This window comes from Lontra canadensis, unplaced genomic scaffold, assembly GCF_010015895.1.
Source record: "Lontra canadensis isolate GAN:19392208 unplaced genomic scaffold, GSC_riverotter_1.0 scaffold19, whole genome shotgun sequence".
Classification (NCBI taxonomy): Eukaryota; Metazoa; Chordata; class Mammalia; order Carnivora; family Mustelidae; genus Lontra; species Lontra canadensis.
In genome coordinates, this window is record NW_022631013.1 from 1,572,686 (window position 1) to 1,583,028 (window position 10,343).

Genomic DNA, 10,343 nt, shown 5'->3' on the forward strand with positions numbered 1-10,343 from the left:
GCCAACAGTGCACAAGGCCTTGTCTCCACATTCTCCCTAGTATTTATTTCTTCTCTAACTGATCACAGCCATTTTAGCACGTATGAAGTGATTCCTTATTTATTACAGTCCTTGGTATTTTGTGATAGCAGCCCAAGCAGATGAAGCCAGTCCTCCTGGGACTCTTCAGTAAGATGTCTTATATTTCTGATGTGGACTCCTATGACGGTGTGACAGTCTCAGCGTTAGGGAGTCCCTTACCTTGGTAGTGGCCCAGTAACTGACTGACGAAAAAACCAAGCTCAGTTTCTTTCTGTGGTTGTGCTTTTATGAATTATTTAACTGGGCTTTGTCCCTCCCTTTATTTAATTGCACTCTGAGAGAAGTGTGGACTGTTGGCATTAAGAACCCTCTAGAAGACAAAGCAGTTGATTATTCTTATCATCAAAGTAGGCTCTCACATTGGTATGAGAAGAAGCACTGCACAGAAATAGCTTGTTGGCAGAATTACACTCTCAAAGGCGAATATCTTCAAGCCATCCTTGACTCTCGAAAGGCAACCATGTACAATGCCAAGGAGTGAGGAAATGTTGAACTGAAGGCAGAAGGATCTCATGTGAAATTGTGAGTGGCCTTCAATGACACCTGTCAAAGATTCACAATGATTTTCTTTCCTTTCCAATGATGGGACTACTCTCCCCAGGAAAGCCCTGTCCTCTTCCTGGCTTGAGTATTAACTGATAGTCCTAATGAACACCATCTCTTTACTTGCTTGCCTTTGCAAGCGGGGTTCCTCTGTCAGGAAGGCCTCCTCCCCAAGTTGGCCTCCACCCCACCCCGTTCTGGGGAATTCCTCTGTGGCCTTCCATAATATACGGTAGAGGGTGGGATAGTGGGAGGAGCTGCTTCGGATCCAAGCAATAAGGAGTTGCACGGTTGATAAAGATTTTAAAAACAATGATAAAGCCAAAAAACGAGTCTGCTTTTTCTGACTACCATATGTTGGCAATTCCAAACAATGTCAATAATAAAACACTCCTATCCGCTAGGGCAGACTTTCCCCACTGAGCTCCCTTTCCTCCTTGGTACACGTTGTCTGTGCCCAGCACCTTCCTAAGCATTTATATATACCAACTCCCGTAACTGAACCCCATTAGACAGCTGAGAGAACTGAAGCACAGAGAGATTATGTGACCAACCTAAAGTCATCTAGCTTGGTCGTACTGCCTAGCAGTTAAGTGGTAGGCCCAAGGTTTCAGTTCCAAAATTGTAATTCCAAAGTATTACACCAGTTCACCCACCTCACCACCAAACATATGCCTCTCGGAGTATCTAGTATGCATACAGATACACCCCTAGGATGGCACCTGGATCCACCTAGGATCTCGTAGCTCCCTACATGTGTTCCTCAGCGTCTGTTTATATCTTGCATTACAGTCCTCACTGGGCTGCAGGGCAAAAGCCACCAGACCCCCAAGCCTAGCACAAAGGCTGGCTCATAAGAGATGTCACATGAATGAATGGATGAAAGCAGTCTTTGGTCCCAGAGCTAGAAGAGTTTATGCATATTATGTTTATACTATGATGGACTGGTGGAAAGCTCTGGGTTTTGATTTGGAATTCAAGAACAGCCTTCAATTCTAACTCTTTTACTAATTCTGAGACCCAGAATCAGGTATTTAATAGATCTAGATATTGGTTTCTTAGTCTGTAACATAAGGGATGGACTGTCATACCGGTGATATTCAATAGATGTTCAACTTGCTTTCTTCAAACTAAACTCAAATGGGTTTCTTTTTCTTTCCCATCGGTAACAAGCATTTTTGTAGGAAAAGCTTTTTATTTAAGTGTAAAACACCAAAGAAAGCACACAACTTAGAAGTATACGGCTTAATGAATTAGCACAAGGACACACACCCAAGGGAAACCACCTCGATAAAATACAGAACATTACCAGCCCCCGGTACTCTCTCGCCTAAGTCAAAAGTGAAGCTTCCCTGACTTCTAACAACACAGCTTAACTTTCTAATAAATGAAAAAGAAAATTTGTATAAATTCTTCTGTGTAAGTCTTCTTTCCCTCAACATTCCTTTTTTTTTTTTTTTTTTAAGATTTTATTTATTTATTTGAGAGAGAGAGAAAGTGAGAGAGAGCATGAGAGGGGAGAAGGTCAGAGGGAGAAGCAGACTCTCCACAGAGCTGGGAGCCCAATGCGGAACTCGATCCCGGGACTCTGGGACCATGACCTGAGCCGAAGGCAGTGGCCCAACTGACTAAGCCATGCAGGTGCCCTTCCCTCAACATTGTTTGTGAGCTTCATCCATGCTGTTGTGTATACACACAATGTATACAAATTATACTACATTGTGTATAACTACAATGGGTTCATTTTCCTTGCTGTATAGTATCCCACTGTGTAACCACCATGTACAACTTACTTAACCATTCTGCGATTCATGAATGTTTTGGATAAATGCAAAGAAACCCATACCTAGTAAATCATAATAAAACTGCTGAGGAGATCAAAGCTACCTATTAAAATTTATTCACTTAGGGCGCCCGAGTGGCTCTGCCTTCAGCTCAGGTCGTGATCCTGGGCTCCTGAGATGGAGTTCCCCATCGGGCTCCCTGCTCAGAGGAGAGCCTGCTTCTCCCTGTCTCTGCCTCTCTCTCACTCTGTCTTTCATGAATGAATAAATAAAATCTCTAAAAAAACATAAAAATTATCCATGTATTTATTTTTCCAAGAATTCTCTTCCCCCTTTCTGAGAACTATTCCTTCTTCCTGACTCGAGTTTATGAATACCCAGATGTAATTTCTGAGGAATGTTGAAGGTGGTAAGTTCAGTCAGCATGAAATAAGAACAACTATCAGAATCGGGAACAGTGCTTTCTGAATGGCATAATACTCTGGTTGCCTGCTTGGCGTGTTCTTCAGTGTGGTCCTCTCCTCCGCTCTAAAAAATCCTCTCCCTTGACGCTCTGTATCCCTGAGCCTTGGTCCCAGAGAATTGCTAATGAGAGAGGTAAACCTGAATTCTGGCTTCAAGTACATGTGCCTGGCACATGGAAGGAAGTGAACAAATATTTTGTGATTGCTACTCAAATTCAGCATTCACCACTGAGCTCTAAGTTCTTTCCTCATTTTGGGGATGATAACTTCACATGTCTACCAACAGCTACTTCAAAATCTCTTGATTCTTCTGAGATCTGCATTCTTACTTGATAAATAACTCCCCATTTCATTTTTAGTGAGCAACTCCAAAGATTTCCTTTTTTAACCTAACATCTCCATTTATTTATTTTTTAAGGATTTATTTATTTATTTGAGGGGGAGGGGCAGAAGGAGAGAGAGACTCTCAAGCAGACTCCCCACAGTATGGAGCCCAATGTGGGACTCGATCCCATGACCCTGAGATCACGACCTGAGCTTAAATCAAGCGTTAAGGCACTTCAACTACTGAGCCTCCCAGGTGCCCCCGCTAACACTGTCATTTAAAAAAAAAATACTTTAACCTTCATTTTTACTAACCCTCTGTCCTTTTCAGCTCAAAGGAATCTGTATCTCCTTTTTTCTCTAAAGCTAGATCCCATCTGAGAGATACGGTTGTTATATTTATTTCCTCTCCCTGGCATCTTCAAACTTTCCCTCCCCATAGACTTCAACCCAACCTGTGTGTTTCTCCTTCACCTTGAAAGAAAATCTCAGTATGATTTTGGTGTCAGCTCTAGCTACCATGTTATTACTCCTCCTTTACCAACATATTTCTTAAAAAGAAGCTCAAGAATAATTGATCACCTGTCTTGAAACCTTGACATGGTCTCTACCCACTTCCAAGATAAGTCATTCTACCTCCTTGCTTGATCTCTGCCTTCACCACTGCCTTTGCTTCTTCTTCCTGTCCCCTAACTCTGAATGCTGAGCATTTCTGAAATTTCAACCTGGGTGTGGAGTTCTTTCTTATGCTACAAATGGTCTGTCTGCTCCTTGGATAATGTCCATACAAATGACACCCCAATCTCTACCTTCCACCTTGTTCTCTCACTCCAGCCCCTGCTGTGTTGTCTTTGATTCCTGCTGAACGTTCCTGCTTGGCTGTTCCGTTTTCTTCCCTCAAATGAACATTTGCCAAACTGAGCTTGTCCTTTTCCTTCCATCCACACTGGGCTCAGCATGCTAAATTCCTCTCCTTCATCAATAACACCAACATTTCCCCCACTTAAGCAGGCTTGGGAACTCCATCATCACTGACATTCCTATCTTTCATTACACATAGTAATCAGTCACTATGACTCAGGGAGATTGTTCTTTGAAAAGACTTAAGCAGCCTTGCCTTTTGCTTTTTCCTATTCCCACACCCATCCGTGATTTATATTAGCTGATGCCATTAGAAAGCTCAAGAAAAACGTGGCATTTTCCTTTTCTCACGTTTTCCCTTCTTGATGGGCCTATAAATTTTTCTCTCTCTGAAAGATATTTTTAGCTCTCAGCTATTTTCAGAACCAATATTACTGATCAATGTGAATTCTAGGAATGGGCAAGTCTTCCATGGCTAATTCTCCCAGATCTGCTCAAGCCCCTTAGGCTCTTAATAAGCCTGACTCAGGAGATTCTCCCAAAGGCAGGGAATATTCTAAAATCGAAGCTGTACAAAGTCATTACAAAACACTTTCAACCACTTGACAACGGCCAGAACTATTCTCACCTGGAAAAGCAGAGATGATTCCCATACATTCTTATCTTGGTGGTCAGAAAAGCAGACCCCTTATTTCTCTCCATAACAAAAGGAGGGCAGAAGCTGTGTTTGCCCCTCTATAAATGTTGCCACGTCTAGCTCTAAACACACACGTTTCTTATGGTTCTAGAGACGTGAGGTCCTCTTGCATGCAATGTCTCCTTGCGGGGTCCTCACAGGCAGAGGGGCAGATCTGGTATCCTCTTCCTTGGAGGGGTACAATCACATCACGAGGGCTCTATATTCGTGGCCTCATCTACACTCGATTCCCTGCCCAAAGCCCCCACTTCTAAGTACCATCACATGGGGATTAGGGCTTCAGCATATGAATTTTGGGGAGACACAAACACTTAGACCACAGCAAGGTTGCCCAAACCCAACTCATTATTTCCTCGGCTCTCTCACCCTGTCTGCATGCCCCAGCTTCCTCTTCCCATTCCTCCAATCTCCTGTACCTCAGGGAACAGTGGACCATCCACCAGGGCCCAAGCCACATACCCATGAGTCCACGTACATCAACCTCTTGTCTGAGCCCAGCCATCACTAGGACTTTGAAACCATAAATCTGTCATTTCCATCAACTGCTCTCAAGTACGCTGCTATTGCCCTGCGTTCAGCTGACATTGGTTCTCAGTAGCTTCGCTCCACATCCCTCTGTGTCCACACTTGCTCCAGGCCCGTCATGCTCTACAAAACCTCCAGAAGAACCTTCCAAACCCAAAAAGCCAGTCATGGCACTTCCCCAGTAAAACCTACCTTTCTTATGGTGCCTGGGTGGCTCAGTCAGTTAAGTGTCTGCCTTTGCCTGAGGTCATGATCCCAGGGTCCTGGAATCAAGTCCCACAGGCGCCTCCCTGCTCAGCAGGGAGCCTGCTTCTTCTACCTCTCCTTCTCATTCTCCCTCTGTTTTCCCTCTCTCTCTCAAATAAAAATCTTTAAAAAACAAAAACAAACAAACAAAAAAACTACCTTTCTTTCAAGCCATTCCTTTCTCCTCTCTACTCTCAATTCCTTCCATACCCAAGTCCAAGTTTATGTTCTTGCTGCACAGAATCACTGCAGGCCACCAAAGGTCCCATATCCCTTCCTACCTCTGTGGGTTAGGCTCATTCTCCTTCCTCTGCTTGATATTCCTCCATCAGTTTGTCTATCCAGAAGTCTCCAACTGACCCTAGAAAACCCAGTTCAAACACTACTGCCTTTCAGGCACATTCCCTGACCTCTGCAGACTGGCCTGGACATTCTACCTTCCACATGTTTATGGCATCACACACAGCTCCAAAAATCAGTGTTCTCACCATTGCGTAATGGCTTGTTTGCAGGAATATCCTCCAGCACCTAGACTGGATACTGCACACCATCACAATAATGATGATAATATAATAATAATAATGATGATGATGATGATGTTATTATAACATGTTACCTATATACTATATTAACATTAAATGTATTATGTTAATGATAATATATTAAAGTTTTTTCTCTTGTTTCTAAAAATTGTTATTAATGTTAAATCTTTGTTAGAATTCAGGTCCTTTTGCTAAGTCATTTATTAGTATGAACCATGTAAAATTGCTATTTTGTTGGTCTAAATGGTCATATATTAATGATTTCATGTAGCTTGACTTAAAACATTCATTTCCCCCTTCACAACACCCCTAAGAGGTAGGTATGTTATATGTTTATAACCCTCATTGCATGGGTAAGAAAACTGAGGCTCACAGGTTTTATGTAACTTTTCCCAAGGTTATAGGAACAAGAGAGGGAAGGAGCCAAGACTCTAATCCAGAACTGCCTGACTCTCAGTGGTCTTGCTCATGATGATATCCTGACTCCCAGAACTATTTAATTGTGTAATCTACTGATGAAGCAGTGACATGGGGGCCCCGGAGATATGATGATGGTTGGCTACATAAAGATGTCTTTGTTCAGCAAATCCAGAATGGATAAATCCTGATGTTCCTGTGGCAGCTGAAATAGGTTTCTCTGCAGGAAGCAAAGGATGGTAAATACTGAAATGAGTTAATAAGGAAGGTTATGGAATCTCCTTCAAAGGAAGGATTTCTTCCCCCAATGGAGGATAGAGTCTCATCTGTATGAGATGGTTTAAATATAATCCTTTGTGAAGGTCAATAAATTGGGTTCAGAGTCCTTTTCAGGCTCCTTATGATACTCAGACACACCACCAGCTTACTGTGGCTCAGCATGTGGCCTGAGAACAGGAGGGTGCTGATCCCCCAGCCAGAAACAATCTCTCTCCCTCAGCTCTCCGACTCAGCCTTCTTTGGGACATAGGTAGTGACTTTTTGTATGTCATTCTGCTTCTTTCAAGAGAAAAATGCATCAAAAGCATAAAACATGAGTGGTTCATTTTGGTATCTTCATACATTTAAGACTTTTGATTAAATGGAACTTCTTTCCTCTTCTGAAAGAATCCTGTAATATCAACTAAAAAGAAGTCCCTGATTTTTGTATAAAATCTACTATAAAAACTCGGCAACTCATACTATGAGAACAAAGTTTTCTTAAGTGTGCTTTTTTTCCAATCATTATCAGATATAACATAATTGTTTCTCTTTCCCTCAGCATCATTTTAAAATATGGTCATTTGGATGTTAATTCCCTCCAGGTAAAAAGTCTGGAAGATGAGCCAGCATTTCAGTCAGTAAGAAGGACATCTAATTAGATCATGAATAGAAAATAACACATCCAGGGGAGCCTGGGTGGCTCAGTTGTTAAACGTCTGCCTTCAGCTCAAGTCGTGATCCCTGGCTCCTGGGATCAAGCCCCCACATCAGGCTCCCTGCTTAGCAGAAAACCCGCTTTTCCCTCTTCCACCACCCCCCAGCTGTGTTCCCTCTCTCACTGCGTGTCTCTCTCTCTCTCTCTGCTAAATAAATAAATAAATAAATCTTGGGGGGAGGGGGAGGAAAGAAAATAACACATCCACACATCTAAGCAAGTGTTCAGCAATTACTGGTTAGAGGTTCTACCACCTCAAAATAATGCTAATGGAAAAGTTTTTTTCCCCATAATTGTCCCTCCACAGAAGCATGATTTCTCACAACAGTAATGAATAAGTGAATAAAACACTGCTCTAGACGCTTATGCTCAACAAAAATAACAATAACAACTACTTGTATGGAACATTAAAATAAAAAAAAAATTCTACCAAATACTCTAGCTCATTTGAACCATATAACAATCCTTACCATTTATGTCACTACTTTAGAAGATATTTACAGGAAACTTGGATCGGAGAGATGAAGCAAATTGCTGTGAGTCACAAAGCCAGGAATAGCAGAGTCTAGACTAGAACCCAGGCGTTTTCCTGATTCCAAATCTCATGATCTCTCTACTGCATCTTTTTGTCCACATGGCCAATCTTAAAAAAAAAAAAAAAAAAAAAAAAGAAAATAAAAAAAAGCATTTCTAACTCAGCAGTATAGAAAATCAAGAGCCAAAGAAAAATGGCCAGTTTGTGAAAAGAGGCAGATTTTCTTAACTTTGATAATTAAGCTTGAACATTAATTCCTCACACTTAAAAAAAATACCAATACTTACATTTATTGAGCATTGACATCTTTGTGCTATACTAAGTGCTTTATATGGATTAATTCATCTCATCCTTACAAGGAGTCTAGAATTTGGCCCTCTTCTGATTTTACTAATGTAGAAACTAAAGTTTAAGCTATAAAACCTTTGCTTTCCCAAGGTCACATGGTTGGGAAAGTTAAGTGGCAGAGCTATGGTCTGAACCCATATCAGCTGAACCTAGAACCTAGGCTCATAACCACCAGGCTAACCTGCTATGCTAGTGGTTCTCAAAGCTTGGTCCTGGACAGGCAGCATGGGCAGCCCTGGGAACTTGTTAACTTGTTAGAAAAACAAAATCTCTGGCCATACCAGACCTACTCTGGGAAAGGAATACAGCAATCTGTGTTTTAACAAGCCCTCCAGGTGCTCCTAAGGCACATGAAAATCTAAGAACCACTATGCTAGACTGGAACAAGAGTAAATGGTAACCATTTGCAAGGAGTCAGTGTACGTTCTGTGCTATTAGGGAATACAAGAAGGAAGTGAGAGAAGTTGAAGACAACTAATAAGCTGTTGACAATGAAAGTCTTCAGGGAATAGTAAAGCCAAAAAGGGAAGAAATAACCTTAACTAGTGTACACAGAAGCTGAAAATACCAATGATGAGCAATTAATCAGGCAATATGTTACACTGTAATCAAGGATCAGAAAATTCCGGAAGGACTAAATGATAGAGTTTATTACTGCATAGTAAATGATCATTAATAAACTGTGGCTGTTAAAAGAACTAAAGAGATGAATAATCACATATGTCAACTGTAGAAGGAATAACTTGTGATCTTAATCACTTGGAAAAATTACAGGTATGGACACATACAGAATCAAAAGAATGAGATTAGCAGTGCTATTAGAACCTAGCACAGGGGCACCCGGGTGGCTCAGTGGGTTAAAGCCTCTGCCTTCAGCTCAGGTCGTCATCCCAGGGTCCTCTGATAGAGCCCCACATTGGGCTGTCTGCTCGGCAGGGGGCCTGCTTCCCTTCCTCTCTCTGCCTGCCTCTCTGCCTACTTGTGATCTGTCTGTCAGATAAATAAATAAAATCTTTTAAAAAAAAAAAAAAGAACCTAGCACAAACTTGATAGCTCTTTTTATATAAAATCAAGATAGTTACAAAAGGCACCAGGCACTTTGACCTGGAGAACATTTCAACTGCTAAAATAATGAATTTATGTAATTATATTAGCACATCGCATTAATCCCTACCTGTAGTAACAAGAATTTACTTTGCTGGAATTGTTAAAATGCAGAGATGACTTGACTTGGAAGTGATCTGGTTATACTTAGGATTTTATCCAGCTTATGACCTCTGATGATGTATAACTTTTCTGAAGGATTAACTCTGTACATGAGTGCTTCCAAAGAGAGGACCAAGAGTAGCTTCCCAGGGCTTGTCATTCCAGTATCCTTCATTACATCTCAAGAGGACTACTTTTTCAAAGTGCCATGTAGAGGAAATGAAAAATGATATCAAGAACAAAAATACCCACAGGTGAGTGTAAAAATAAAAAGGGTTCCAACAAAGACACCAAAAGTCATTAGACAACAAAACTGTGGGTTATTCCTTTCACTTGATGGCTACTGATTTGAGGTCTCTCTCTTTTTTAATCTCTATAAGTTGTTTAAAAGGAAGCAGCAGATGAAAGAGAATGCATTAATTGAAGTTGTCAAGGAAACATTAAAATCGTCTAACTGGACCTTATGAGAAGAGGTCATAATTACCATGGAGGAAAGGTATGCTCTTCGCTACCTTACTGTTTTGTTGCAATTCTCCATTCTCCTATCAAGAAAAATCAGCTCAAGTAACTAAAACGTATTCACTACTTACTATGTGCTGGTAATCATTCTAAACTTGACACATACATTTTCTCTTATAATTTTCATAGCAACTCTCTGATGTATGTTTTCTTATGCCCATTTGACATTCTACACATAAAGATGAAGGCTGAGAATTAAAGATATTCTCCAAAGATGGCCCCAAATAATTCAGCTCCTCCCTCTACATGAAAGCTACACCTCCTATAGAGTAGTA

The 10,343-nt window shown here is 41.1% G+C and overlaps 1 long non-coding RNA gene across 1 annotated transcript in view; it reads right to left on the reverse strand.

The window, feature by feature from the left end:
* Positions 1-8,098, reverse strand: part of LOC116869280 — a 45,096-nt gene extending 36,998 nt beyond the window's left edge. The window contains exon 1 of the long non-coding RNA XR_004383018.1: positions 7,931-8,098. This is a non-coding gene — a long non-coding RNA (uncharacterized LOC116869280). The remainder of the gene's footprint in view (positions 1-7,930) is intronic.
* Between the last annotated feature and the right edge of the window lie 2,245 nt (positions 8,099-10,343).